Source organism: Ictidomys tridecemlineatus, chromosome 5, assembly GCF_052094955.1.
Source record: "Ictidomys tridecemlineatus isolate mIctTri1 chromosome 5, mIctTri1.hap1, whole genome shotgun sequence".
Classification (NCBI taxonomy): domain Eukaryota; kingdom Metazoa; phylum Chordata; class Mammalia; order Rodentia; family Sciuridae; genus Ictidomys; species Ictidomys tridecemlineatus.
In genome coordinates this window covers 107,014,051-107,029,393 of record NC_135481.1, presented here as the reverse complement: position 1 = coordinate 107,029,393, position 15,343 = coordinate 107,014,051, and positions in this window count along the sequence as shown.

Here is a 15,343-nt window from a genome sequence, read left to right as displayed (position 1 = left end):
ATCAGAGCAGCGTGGGAACCAATATTTGAGGGCAAAGCATCTTATCTTCTGCTTATTTTAAGAAAAATGACAACAGGGTCCCTGAAGTCTATATTAATTGATCTTCTACAAAAAAAATTAATTGGTTAGTGAACATATGGATGAATGGTAGAGAGCTTCTGGTTTTTTCTTTTCTTTAAAATGTTTAATTTTGACTTAATCATTATTCAATGCTAAATGTGCATATTATTTCTTTTTTTCATTTTTTTAAATTTGTTATTAGTTATACATGAAGATGTTTTGAGTATGTGACTCCTCAGACAAGGGTCAGGGATAATCATATTGCAGTGGTGTTTCTCTTGAGGTGTGAAGGGATCCTGTAATCTGGCTGTTTCACAGATAACAGGAGCAGAAATTTTAGTACAATATAGAGCAGAGGTTATGTAGGTCAGTTGACTTGCATTTGACTTTTATTTCTGAACATCTGGATGTTTGGCCTTGAGCAAGTTACTTAATCTGCCTGAGCCCACCTTGCAGGTCAGAACCTTCAGTGTTACAGTAAACTATGGGTAAGTCACTTAGCGTTATGCTTGGTGCATGGTAGTGCTCTATAAATGCTAATCTCTAAGATCACTCTTGTTTTATGTGACAGTATCAGTTAGTGAATGAGAGACAATCAGGTTTGAATACTAGATTTGGTTCTTTGTAGCTACATAAGTTAAAAGAAATCTCTTTCCCTCATTGAACTTGAGTTTCTTTGACTTTATAATGGGAGAAAAAAATAATTGCTTTATAGAGATCATTTGATCATTAAATCGATGATATAGTAAAATTCCTAAGAGAGTTTTTTAGTGTTTAATAGTGTCCATTTATCAAGTCATCTCTATCCCTACACTTTTCACAAGCTAGAGCACACATGAATAAAAAGATTTGTCAAGGGTCTTTGTTAGCTCTACAGGGAAGATCCAGACAGACTGAGCTCAGTATTAGCACAGAACACCACAGCAGGGCACTTTTGGAGAATTTTTTACACTTTGAGATGATAGAGCTGACCCATGGAGAAAGAGTACACAGGGGAAAAGGAATTAGATGAACATAGTCACAAGAAAAAATCATGAAATAAACAGTGAGACTTTTAATTGAAAAAAAAAAAAAAAGATTTAAGAGGGGAGGGGCGGCAGTCCTGTGACTTGCTATTATCTTATCCCAAGTATTTTCTGTTAGGATAAGAACCAGTCACAGGCTCAAAACTCCAGGAAATTCATCTGCTCTTTCTTAATGTTTCTGAGCTGCATTTTAAACTTTTTACCCTTCTAATTTTATTGAACTTCAGTATTTTTTTTTATATTTTCTTTTTTGAAGCATTCTATGTCTTTTTTGCATATTTCACTTTAAAGATATACAGGGTGCCAGGAGTTTAAGGCAACAAAAGGATTGATAGTTAGTTCGGCTATGGTAGCTAAACTTTTCTCCCTCAACTCACACCCAAGAGCTTGTCTATGGGCCAATTTGCATTTTGGCTACATTTTAAGAACTTGGCGGCCACAGCCTCTCTGTAAACTCACACCACATGTGGTACTAATTGGCACTGTAGGAAGTTTAAGAAGAGAGACTGGAGACTTGGTGGGCAAAGGAGCCCTGACAATGCCTTCCCACAATGGTTCTCAACAGGGGTTGGAAATTAGAACTGTGAGAAGGATGGGCGTCTGTGGCAGGTCAATGAGATGAATAGCTCAGCACTTTGCAAAAGTAACCAAGAAAGGGGAAAAGTAAAAAATAAAATAAAATAAAAGCAAGAAAAAGATTTGAAATAGATACTGTATTTTGTACCAAACTTCCAAAATAGACCAAGGAGAACTTGTTCGCTTAACACGTAAAGCCAAGGAGCATAAATGTGCAGATGGAGGAATGATCTAGGGTCAAACAGGAGCCTTGGGCTGTGTGGAGACTCGGCCAAGGATTCAGGCCAGTAAACCTCCCGGAGGTCAGTTTCTCCATCTGCACAGCAGTATTGGGTTTTTTATACCATTTATCTCCTACCAGCTGAAGGGAACAGGGGGCAGATTTGTAGTTTGTTAAAGTGCTTTGATTTTGCAAACTTCAAACCCAAACACAAGGATCTTTTATAACATCTTAGTTGTGGGTCTCGGTAGGCATGAGAAAAGCCACAGCGGTGTGGGGATAATTATTTCCCTAGACAGCTGTGTGATCCAGCCCTTCTAGGTTTCAAAAAGCAGAATTTGCAAGAAACAGAATGGAGCCTCAGGGAATTGGGGTTAATTGTAGGGACACACTGGGGAGGAGGGAAACACAGGAGCTGCCTCAGTGACCACATCAAAAGGCTCATGGAATTGGACAGTGTTTTTTTTTTTAATTTAAGATATAACACTAGCTTTGATTTCCCGATAATAATTATAATTGTCTTGACATTCAGCACCACTCTCTTGTATTTACTTGTGCCTCTGTGTGTTTGCATCCTATCAGAGCATAATAAAACTGGAGAACTACCTGATCTGACCCTATCAAGTTCTTCACAGATGTCTCAGGTTCTTTAACCTGAGAAATAGGAATGCAATTACAAGGAATCAGAAGTTACAAATATAATCATTGGTCACTAAGTACACTAGTTCAGGGAATTTCAGGACTGCAAGCAATCTAATTTGACACCCCTTCCCCCCCAAAAAAGGCCCTTGCCTATGTACTACTAGACCTACATGATACATATAAGTAGGATCAGAGTACAGGGCCTTCTAAAGTATACCATCCTAGAAAGCACCTATATTGCTTGGATCTTGAGCCACTTACCTTACTCCTTCCTCCCTTCTCAATCTTTAACTGTTCTTTAGAACTGATATAACAACAACTACTATTGTCATTGCTACCACTTTAATGAGAAAATAATAGGAAATCACACTGGAGATAAAGAATTTCCTATTAAAAAATGAGTAAGTCTTCCTACTAAAATTATTTTAATAAGCTCAAGAAATAATAACAAATACCATAGGCTAGGTGGTTTAAACAACAAGCATTTATTTCTTACAGTTCTGGAACCTAAGAAGTCCAAGAACAAGTCTCCAGCAGAAGAAGTATCTGGCTAAGCCCATACTCTGGTTAGTGTATGGCTGCCTTCTTTCCTGAGAGAGAAAGAAAGAGGGGGGTGGGGGATCTTGTCTCTCTTCTTGTCTCTCTTCTTGCAAGAGCAGTAATTTCATCAAGTAGCCTCCACCCTCATGACCTAAGGTTTTATTTCCAAATACCAGCACATTCGGGTTCTAGCATATCAATTTGGAGAGGAGACAGACTCAGTCCATAGCACAGGTTAAACTTATTCCCAAGATCTGAAGTGGAAAGTGGTGGGGAGCTGATGGTGGCTCTAACTGATGACTGATGACCATCAGTACTTTCCAAAGTAGCAGAGGTTAAGGTGAGGAGAAGCGGGGGATTAAGGAAGGTACTGAAATAGATGCTGGGAATGTCAATGTCAGAGCCACCTCCAGAGCTGGTTGTGCATTCCTCAAGCCAAAGTTATTTTCTATAAATCATTTTCTGAACCTGACACTCTGAGTTCCAAGGATCCTCACTCAGGTCAATGCTCATGTTCAAGTTGGTTCTGAGCCTTGGAACACAGGCAATCCAGTAGCTGCAAACTGCACAGATCTCAGAATGGCTATCATTCTTGGCCAGTCACCCTGAATGTCACTTTTGCCATATCACATGTGAGGACTGACTGTCATTATTCAGAATCCCCCGTGGATTTCAGGAAGCTTCAGGAGGCTGCTGAAATCATAAAGGTGAAAATGGTCAAGTTGTGATCTGAATGCACATTTTCTGATTCTCAAACCCACAAGGAAAGAGATTTTCTACAAGAGATTTACTACAAACTATGTTGCATTAGACCATTCCAGTCTAGTTCAAGTCTCACCTCCCTTAGACTTGTTCTCAATGTAAATTTCAGAGAATAATGGAACTGGAGACCTGGAGTGCATTTTAACTGTTAAACTTTTGCCTTTTGACTATGTTTTATTAAAACCTTTCAATTTTATACAGACTTTAAATGACAATAAATCTGTCAATCTGAAACATTAGAGAAAATACATAACTACAGATAAATACAATCTTGAATTCCTTTACCCATAGGAAAAAATAAACAAATAGTTCACTAGCATTTTGCTGGATTTGGTAAGAATCCTCAGATTGATAAGTGCTCATACCGTCTCTCTTAAATTATTTCATGATGTGAACATTTTTTAAAGTGCTTCAGGGCATTTTATGACTGTTCTATGCTCTACTTGTTTTGGGCACATGGTTGGGTTGAACTTTGCACTCCTTCTTTTTAGGTGGGGCCATGTGACATTTTGGACAAGAAAATGTGAGTGGAAGTCACAAGGTGGTACTTATGTGCAGAAACTGTAAGAGCCAGGGCCTGTGTGCCTCTGTTCCCTGCCCCAAGATGGGGTGAACCTGGAGACACATGCTAACTGGGAGCTTTAAGTCATTCTAAGCCCTTCAATGAGCAGAGCTGGACTCCAAGCTAGACTGCAACTGCTAAATAAATAAGTGAATAACTGGAATTAAGTTACTCTAAGTTTGCCCTTGTTACACAACATAACCTAACACATCTGGACTAAGACAAAATACACAGTCTGTATTGAGAGTGACAATGTTTTAAAATGGGAAGAAATCTCATGAGAAGGTGAGACACTGATTCGATTCCTGCCTCAACCCTTTCCTGAGTTTATGCTCTTTGCATCTGTCTCGTTATCGGTAAAATGTGTGCATCAGATGGCATATTAAAATCAAGTTTCTGACAAGATCACTATTTGGAATACAAAGGTTTCAGAACACATTTTTACTGCCAACATTCCATTATGATTCATCCAGATTATTTAATAAATGAAAATTTGAGCAATAAGGACATATAATCAAGTGATAATATATAATCATATATTAAAGTTTTGATAAATTAGAGTGTATCTCCTGATTTTCATGATAAAGTAGAATCTATGTCTGTCCTATCATCGTGTGTACATGTTAGGAACTTAGGAGACAGCCATTAAATAAATCAAGTTGCAGAATTTTTGAGTGTAGCTTTTTAATCTATATTTTCTTTAAGAGCCACTACAAAAATTAAATGAAACAGATCTTAGTAATATTTTTGGCAAGTATTAATAGACCTGTTATTAAATAAAATCACAGAGATTAATTAGGGGCAGTAGGATTTTGTTAGAAGAGAACTGATAGGAGACATGGGAAGTTAAGAAATGGAAAGGCCCAGGGTATGTATAAAAAGCAAGACAAGAAGGAATGTTCAGATTCTAGAGGATGAGTAGAGATGCTCTCTACACCCAGAGGGTTTGCAAGTCACAGGGAAGTGTTAGGACACAAGGGCTCACATTAAACACATGCTATGCCAAATTTATCACAGAGACTCTTGGAACACTGATATCAACATCCCATTTAATTGATGAGGAAATCACATCACATAAAAGAAAAGAGCATTGATCAAAATAAGAGTTAATCATTGGCAGAGTGAAAATCCAGGCTCTGGGCTGTTTGGTGTCAGAGCCTCTATCCTTTTCATGACATCTTGCTATATCTGGAAGGTACACTGGAACAGTTTTATTCATTTTATTCTTTGGACTAATACTAGACTTGTAGGGAACACTGGAACCTATTTTTGTCATGTTTTCTCCTACTGTATTGTCAAAGTAATGTCAAAAAACAGTGTGATAGGAAACCAGAGGTCATTTGTCCTCCGCTCTCATGCAATGCATCTCTGACCAGTTCCAGATATGCTTTGTATCACAAGAACACATTTTCAAATGATCTTAGATGGTGTCAACCTGAAAGAAGGGCCTGATACCTATAAAAAGTCTACAGAGATGATAGCTCCAAGGCAGAAATAGTAGAGAATTTCACAAAATAAATTATAAAAATAAATTAAAATAAAGATATATATTTATATATAAATATAAACAAATTAAATTAATTTTAAAAATAAATTATAAAAAAATAAATATTGCCCTTTTATTCAAGATCCCTGGAGGAAATGTCTTCCTCTGTAGCTTACATGTATCAATGAGACTTTTCAAACCCCAGAAATTGATGAAAGGACAGTGCCGATCTGTTCCTTTCCTGTTCCAGGATAGTGCATTACTATAGGACACAATGCTGTAGATCACTCAGCCCCACCCCAGACTTTATGGATGCAAAGATTCAAAGAAAGAGGCACAGCCTTTGGTCACAAGGATAGCAAAATTCCCTAGGAGCAATGAAAAATAAAGTAATACATAATGATAAGACTTGTATAGGGAGATATTAAGCTTCAGAGAGCTTTCTATCGCCCACTGGTGCATAGGAAGATGCTTTCAGGAAGCACTGAAGAATGGACACTCACTAGCTATGTATTAAGGATGGGAATTTGGGTATTAAGGGAAAAGGTGGAAAGAGACTATTCTATGAAAGCCAAGGTACACAGCCTAAGGAAAGGGAGCATATCACATCTAAAGTGAAGCATCTCATGTTTGCATCTCACTCTCTTATCCCTTTTTCTTGAAGCCATAAAAATTTGGGAGGAATTATTTGATAAAGCAGTGTTACAAATTCACAAAATGCATTATTGTACTAAGGGCTGTCTAACCCTCTTCCAGCCTGAGATGACTATGGGAGCTAGGTCAGGCCAGTGAAAACTAAGCATGAGTCCACTTGGCTGGTGATGGGGTATGGCCATGGTGAGAAACATGGGTCCCCTCATGAAAGGAGACACCGTCTTAGTCTTTTTCCTTAAGCTGTTTCTTCTTTGCTGCTTTGTACTGAGACATGACTGCAAAATGACAAGCACAGGGGTAAAATTCAAACCACCACAAATGGAGAAGACAGATAATAGAAACAAAATAAGGAATCATTGAAAATGTCATTTAGTGATTTATGATATTCAACCCTAAGTATCTTGTTATATGGGAAAAAAAGCATTTACTGAATCACTTTCAGTTGAATTTCTTATTACATGGTTGTGAATGCATCCTCAATTACATAGGCCTATCCATGTCTTATCAAACACAACCTCTCATGGTCCCCAACCTCGGCTTCTTCTACCACACACCTTGATCCAGCCACTTCCCTAATCAGAGATCTTGCCTTTTATTTTTCTTTCTTTCTTTTCTTTTTTTTTACTTTACCATATGTATACTGTGAAAACACAGACAATGCCTAGTCTCCCCATGGGAGGCAAGATGTGGTTAATTGCTGGGTTTCAGAGACAAAGTTGTAGATCCAAATGTAAACTCTGTATATTACTAACCATATAACTGAATAATTCACTTAAGCTACATGGACCTTAGTATACTGATCTGTAAAGAGGACTAATCACCTAAACTTCACAGGATTCCTGTAGGATTTAAATATTTCAGTTGTAGACAATGCTTTTACAAGTTTAAAGTTTATGATAAAGTTTACTTAAAGAGTTGATTAATCTTTCCCATTACTTAAATCCTTCTAGTTTCCCAAAGTGTGGTATCAATAAAGACTCAATTCTTTTCTTTATCCAGTTTTCTATTTAAAATAAGTTATCTTGCTCATCTTGTCTTGCTTTATAAAAATACTCTAAATTTCTTTATAATTCAGGAATTTTCCCCTTGTTATGTTTGCATGGAATTTGTGGTTTGGAATCAACAGTCCTTATTCGTTATCACCCTTTCTCTATGTTATTTATGAGAATCAGCTCTTTAACCCTCAGCATGTGATAATACTCCTGGTGTTGCCAATGGAGCCATGGAGCTCTGGGATGCTCATCAGGTGCCCCAGGTCACACTGTGAGGAAGTTCAAGCTGGGCTAGGTTGACACTGTTCCATGTGGCGCTGTGGCTCACCACATATCTAATCTCTAAGAATAGCTCATGCATAGTCAGCCACACACCAAAGGGCAACCACCCTACACACGTGGACTGGATATGATTAAGTGCCGGTAAGTGAACCATCCTTCTTCCTCATTTCCATGTCAGTGCAAAAAGTAGATTAAAACAATGTGCCTTAAAGGTCATTGCACTTCCTTCATCTAGCTCCTCTCAGAGTACACCGTCTTTTCCGCCTTTATTGTACACCAGGTGCATTATATTTATCTCCAAATGCCCAGGTTGTAGCACAATTCCTGGAGCAAAATAGCTTAAACGATTATTAAATAAAATCATTGGACATAGAAATTTCACTTGAAAATAGGACAGAACATAAAATATATAAATTTATTTTTTGCAACAAGTATTTCCAACAATCTGTTAGATACAAAATTTTAAAACTTGCCTTTTGGGGATAATAATTGAAAAATTTATACATCATAGGCTATGAATTGCACAGAAATTTTCATCCATTTTCTCATTGCCATGTTAAATAAACTGCATGATATCAAACTATCCTTTAATTTAGAAATCAATCAGTGCACTTTGACTTATAACACTAAAAAAGGAAATGAGAAATATTATGTAAATTTAAGTGTACTTCAATAAGAGAAAATTATTCTAAGATAGAGGCATAATGACTAATAATTAAAAGGAAAAGTTTTTCGAACCGGAGTTCCTCCCTGGAGTTTTTGCTAATTTGTGCACTTCCAGTGTAGGAACCTGAGGTTGGAAGACCATGGGCTGCTTCTTCCTGTATGTAGAGTCTTTGCTCTCACAACTGTGCAGACCACCCGCAGGCAGCTGGACCTGCTAAGAACAGGAAACAGTGGGGAATTGGTGTTTTTTCTCTACTGCAAAAATTCAAGCCAAAAAATAAATGAATCTGGATGCATAGAAATGCTTTCCTTTTCAATCGCCCAAGGTGACCTTCAGCAGAAACAAAAGCAAAAATGTTTTTCTCCTCCTAAAGGAGATCATTTCTCCTTGAAATAGCATACATAGAATCATTTAAAAATTCAAGCATTTGCTATGATAAACAGTGTTATTCTGAACAGTGAGACGGTCGTATTTATTAATGAAAAATGTCCCCAAAGTAAAATATTTCATCATAAAACAACTAAAAGCATCATTAAAAGCAACATATTCTTATTCCACCCATCTCATGCCCCACTCACCTCCTACCATAAGATTCTTACATGCAATTGTCCAAAATCGCAGGATATGTTCCGATTGGTTGTCTAGATGGCAGTCAAAAGAAAATGTAATTTTCTAACAATGCATCTGATCACTTACAATTACACCAGATCACAGTATATACATACAAATCAAAAGTCATTTTGGATAGTCAAGAATTTTCAGGTTAAAAAATATATATATATACATATAAACACACACAATCCCCTGTGCTCAATGCAATAATAATACTTTTAGAATTGCAGACTATTTAATAAATTCCAAAACATTTTAGGAAACACTGTGTTGAGTATTTATAGTACTAGGACCAGTAGTTTAAAAAGGCAGAAGATAGTTCCGGAGAAAGAGTAAATAAAAAAGAAATTTCAGATAGCATATTTTATATTTAGGTTAATAACTCAAAATTAAATAAAACTGCAACACTCTTAAGAAGTGAGTATTACATTATGGGGTTTTCTTGCCAATGGAGAATTAGAGAATAACTTAAAGAAGGCACACATTCTCAGCAGTCATTTTGAAGTTACCTATGGTTCCTAGGATGAACACTCTGGTTTTCCTAGTGTGCTTTTCACTTTTGAGAAATATATAATAACATAATAGCCTCAGTGTAAAGTGATGATGAAATAACAATGTTGACTTAGGGGCACAGTTTCCCAATACATCTACTGCACCAGATTATTACAAAATCAGTTATAGATCAAATTCTTGCTCTCTGAATGTGAAAAATTAATTGAACATCTTACGCCCTTTATGATACCTAGAACTTTGATTTATGTGTTCATTCAAACAAACAACTCTTGGATCAAGAAGGGATATTTTAAATATCTTCCTTTATTTATTTATTTCCTTTATTTATTTATTTATTCAGACTTAGATATTAAATATTTATAATAGATTGATAGAAAAAATGATCACAAACTCTTATGCCTACCTCCAAACAGATCCTTTCTTTCCATCTTCCTTTTTTCTGAATTATCATATCTCTGCCTCTCTATGAGGGAGCTTTTATCATGTTCCCTTACCTTATTTTTATTTACAAACTAGCATTTTCTCAACCACTTCATTGGAAAATAATTTGAAAAGACAAATTTTATGCAACCATAGGTGAATTATTTTTTGACCAGTAATGTGACATTAAAAGATAGCCTCAAAGTTATTTCCTAAATTAATTAGTGCATACATAAACACATAATTGTATTTTTGAATAGTGATGTCTAGATGCTACAGTCTCTCCTGTCTAATCAGACTTTCCCAAACTAGATCGTCAAGAGTTTCCCTCTTCTGCCAAATTGAACTTCTAGCTATTTCTCTTTTAAATAGGTAATGTTGTTCTATTATAGATCACACCAAACTAAAAGAAGTATATAAAAATGAAACTCAGGTGCAATAACAGAGAAGAAAAGAAATAAGAAACTTTATTTACAGGACACAAAATACAAATGTAATTGTAATTGTCTGAAAGACTAAGGTTTATAGCACTCATGGCATATTTATTAAACTCTGATATATAGAAATAGAAACGTTCTTTCAAATACACATAAGGACAAGCTTATAAATTTCCAAAACCACATTATCATATTACATATTGTTATCATTATCTATAGCTTCAGGTGGAATGTACGCTTGTTCCCAAAGCATGCAAATAATAAGAAATGAATCAGCCATCCACCCAGATGTTGGTTTATTAAACAGTAAGCATCTGTGAATTTGAAACTCTCCAAATCTCGCATTTTCTTTCAATTTGTATCCAGATAGAGGTATAGTTTGTAGTTGATAAGCAAATGTAATTGCAGCCTAGTAGGCATACAAAACAACAATAACAGATTAGGTTCAGGGACTCAGAATATTAGTGTGAGCTTGACATAAATGATATCATTTGGGGGACAATCTAAAACATCATCTAGATTTTGGATCCCAGGAAATAAAAAATGTATCCGTATTCTTCCCAGGCTGCTTTTGCCCACATAATAGAGAACACATCTACTGTCCAAAGTCCTTGTCTTTGTTCAAGCTTTTGTAATAGATTTTAATGATGTGTAACAAATTGCCACAAACTTGGCAGTTTAAAAAACACATTAACTCAATATTCCTGTAGTTCAGATTTATATATATATATAGGGGTTTCTTGAGGCTGAGGTCAAGGTGTTGGCTGGGCTGTGTTCTCATTTGTAGGTTTGATTAGGGAGGTAAGAATCTGTTTCCAAGCTTCCTTGTTTTGTTGGCAGGACTCATTTCCTGGCAGTCTTAGATTTCATAATCGCTTGCTTCTTCAAAACCAGATAAAGATCCAGTCTCAATTCAGGGAAGGACTCATCTGATGAGGCCAGGCAACCCAGAATAATCTCCCTTCAGACAAACACAAAGTCAATTGCTGAATAGTATTCCTTGTATGATTACCATCACAAGTCATCACCACGGTGATGCAAATCAAAACCACAATGAGATATTGCATCACACCTGTCAGGATGAATTTTATCACCAGACAGAGGAAGAGGAGAAAGGATGGGGAAAAAAAAACAGCAAGTGTGAGTTTGTGGAGTAATTGATACCTTTGCACACTCTAGGTGGGAATGGACAAGGTGCAGCACTGTGGAAAACAGTATGGGGTTTATATTGGTCTGTTTAGCCCAATTAAACAAGCATCCTAAACCAGGTCACTTCTAAGCAACATAATTGTATTCCTCCTAATTCCAGAGGCTGGGAAGTCCAAGAGGGAGATGTTGGTGGATTCTGTGTCTGGAGGGGGCTCCCTTCTTGGAACACCATCAGCTGTCTTTTCATGTCCTCACATGGTGGAAGCACGAAGGGAGCTCTTCAGGGTCTCTTAGAAGGACACTAATCCCACCCAGGAGCTCTTCAATTCACTTTCCTGAGGCCCCACTTGCAAATATCATCACACTGGGAAATGGAGTTCTGAACAAATGTTTTTGAGAGGTAACACAAATATTCAGTCTATCACAGAGGCTCCCCAAAATAATAAAAGTAAAACTATCATCTGATGCAGTGATCTCACATTGAGCTCTTTACCCCAAAGCACTGAAGTCAGAATCACGAAGCACCGTGGACACTCCAGTGTTCAGTAGGACTCCATTTACTATAATCAGGAGGCAGAAAACACCACTTTTAAAACATAGGTCTCGTCTTTGAGGTTCTAGCCACAGATCTCACAGCTGAAGGTACACACAAACAGGGGCATTCTTTCCTTGGCAGGGACATCAGAGTACGAGGCGGGGAACTCCTCACACTTGGTATGGAGGGCCCATGCTCACTGTGGAATGTTTACTGCAGGAAGAGAGACAAAGCCATTCTCATCGCCCTGCCAATGACTCCATGCAGCTGCTATTACTGATTTTGTTGCTCTCAGCAGTACAAAGATAATAGGTTCTATTTCCTATTTCCATATAATAGAACATAAGAGGAAAGCACGCCATCATGAAGCACTCGTGTCTACCTTTCTATGAATAATCAATGAAAATGCAATTTCACACAACATTTTAAAATGTTTAACCCTCAACATGCTTCCTTCTTTCTATGTGTGTGCTGCATGCCAAAACCAGGATTTGATTATGGATTTAAGGGGAATATTTACATATGGCAGCTCATTGAGCGTCCGGTGGATTTGACCGCAAAAACAACAAAAAATGCATTCGTTTTCTAGTTTTTTTCCATCTTGTTTAATTTACACAGTGGTGCTTTTCTAGTACTTTATAAACTTTTATGATTCACTCTGGTGTTGCTCTTAACCCTGCAGGCTGGAGAATCAGTTTGACATCTTGCCACTGATCAGAACTTACTTGAGGAACTACTAGTAGGATGACACCATCAGGGATAGTGTGGTTATTCTAGAACTTCTAGAAGAAACAATTATAGAATGTGAACTTGCTGTGACTTCTCCCTTCCACAACCACAGGCATATGAAAGCTCTTCAGCCTCACTGAGTCTTTTATTCAAATCAAGAAAAAAAAAATAGGTAATAGCTTTCATCTCTACCTTTTGCACTGTAAACCTCTCCCCAGGGACAAATAGCAAGTGAAATCATACTTCTTTATTCTCTTTCCAATTGCAATGTAATGTGTAAGTTGCACCCAGCTTCTCTGGGTCATGTGCATGTTGTACACACTCTCTAAAAAAAAACCTTGTGAGCACTTGGATTGTCAACATCAAAGTAGCCAAAAAAAAAAATTATTTGAAATTACACCAGTATATAGGGTATCCAATAATGATATTTTTCTTGGCTTACTAATGCAATGAGGTAAACGATATTTATTGAATCACTATGACCACATGCTAAGTAGTGTTTTGAAAACCAGAATCAGACAAAGATGGCACTTCAGAGGATAATGCGCATGCCCAGTTCCACTGTGGTGCAGAATTAAAGCAGCTGGGATGATGCTCCTCCATTACGTGAGTGACTGAGGAAATTCACTGAAATTCAATATTATGCAGGCAGAGTCTCTGAAACAGACCAAGAAATTATGGACAGAGGAAAAGGTGCAAGTCTGTGGTAGCCATAGCTGGTCACTGAATAGGAGAGGGTAACACAAAAGAGAGAGAGAAACGCCTGGAAAATAGAAAGGCAGTCTAACCAGAAATGGCACCACCATGTGACCCAGCTGTCCCACTCCTTGGTATTTATCTAGAAGAACTAAAACAGCATACTACACTGATAGAGGCATACCAATGTCTTTTATAGCAGCACAATTCGCAATATCTAAGTTATGGAACTATCCTGGGTGCCTGTCAACAGATGAGTGGATGAAGAAAATGTGTTACGTATGCACAGTGGTGCTCTACTCAGTCATAAAGAAGAGTCAAATTATGTCATTTGCTGGTAAATAGATGGAACTGGAGAACATCATGCTAAGTGAAATAAGCCAGACTCAGAGATTCAGGGGTCATATGTTTTCTGTCATATGTAAAAGCTCAAGAGAGAGAGAGAGAGAGAAAGGGGAGAATCTCATGAAAATGGAAGTGAAACCAGTAGAGTAGATGAAGGGGATTAAGAAGGATGAATGGGGACCATAAATCTACCAAATAATGCTCTATGTACAACTATACCATGATGAATTCTGTTTTTTTTTTTCCTCCATGAACTAGTAATAAAAATAAGTGGGAGATCCCTCTGTAGATCAGGGGAGGAAAGAGTAGAAGGAAAGGGAAAGTACTGAGGAATGAGATGGATCAAATTATATTATGTGCACACACAAATAAATCCCACCATTATATATAATTATAATGTACCAATGAAAATAAATTTAAAAGATGGAAAGCAGTACAGTCCAAACTTGGGTGAATCAAAGACTGAACAGCAAGCTGGTGTCTGAAAAGTGCGGTGTGTTTATCAAATAGTAAGGAGAGAGCTGAGGTCTGAGGTAAGGAGTGGTCTTATGAGTCATCCTGGTGCAGTGGCTGCTGTGGGAACCAAGGGGACTATAACAGATACCACCACACTGCCCTAGCCAATGCCCACTGTGCAGCCTACTGTGTACCTGATGGAACACAATTGCAATAGGCAAAGATAAGATGGTACTCGGGTCAGAGATGCAAAGAGGAGTGCAATTCTCTTTCCCTTTGGCTGGCGGGTCACACGACCAGCAGAAAAGGGTCAGGGAATTGAAGGTTCAGGCATGATTACATTCAGGGACTGAGCTGAGGAAGGCCATGTTCATGGGCATGGGAGTTGCTTATTCCTACTATGTCCAGTCTACTCAGGGTGGTATGTGACCCCACCCTATGAGTAGAATTCTCAAGAGGCTCCAGCAGAGATTGGCGTCTTCTCAGCCACAGGGGTGTGTTACTCTAATGCCTCCAGAATAGACCTCACCAACAAAATTCCAATCCGTCACCAGAACTTCCCGTTTAGAATTTTGTATCAGTGCTTCCCTGAAAGGGTATCAATGTAGGCCATCAAAACAAAACTCCAGTAGATGTCATTTCCCATTCCATCCTGCCTGGTACCGGTAGACAGGGAAGCTATGAGCCATTTCAATCAGCTTCACCTGGCAGCCCAGAAGGCAACACCGAAGAAGGAAGGGTTTAACAATCCCAGCCCTGGATCTTTCTAAGGCATGTATAAACCCAAGAAGGAAGACAGGCAGCCTGGCACAGGTAGTGAACATCCATCCTTGTCCACAGTTTTGACCCCTTCAGTGGAGACAATTCTTTCATTTTCCAGATAAGCATGTTTTTTGTTGTTGTTCTTGTATTTGCTGATGCCTTTATTATTTATCTTGTTTTAGTTTTCTTGAGGTTTATGAGGGTGCTTTTGGTATCTGTTA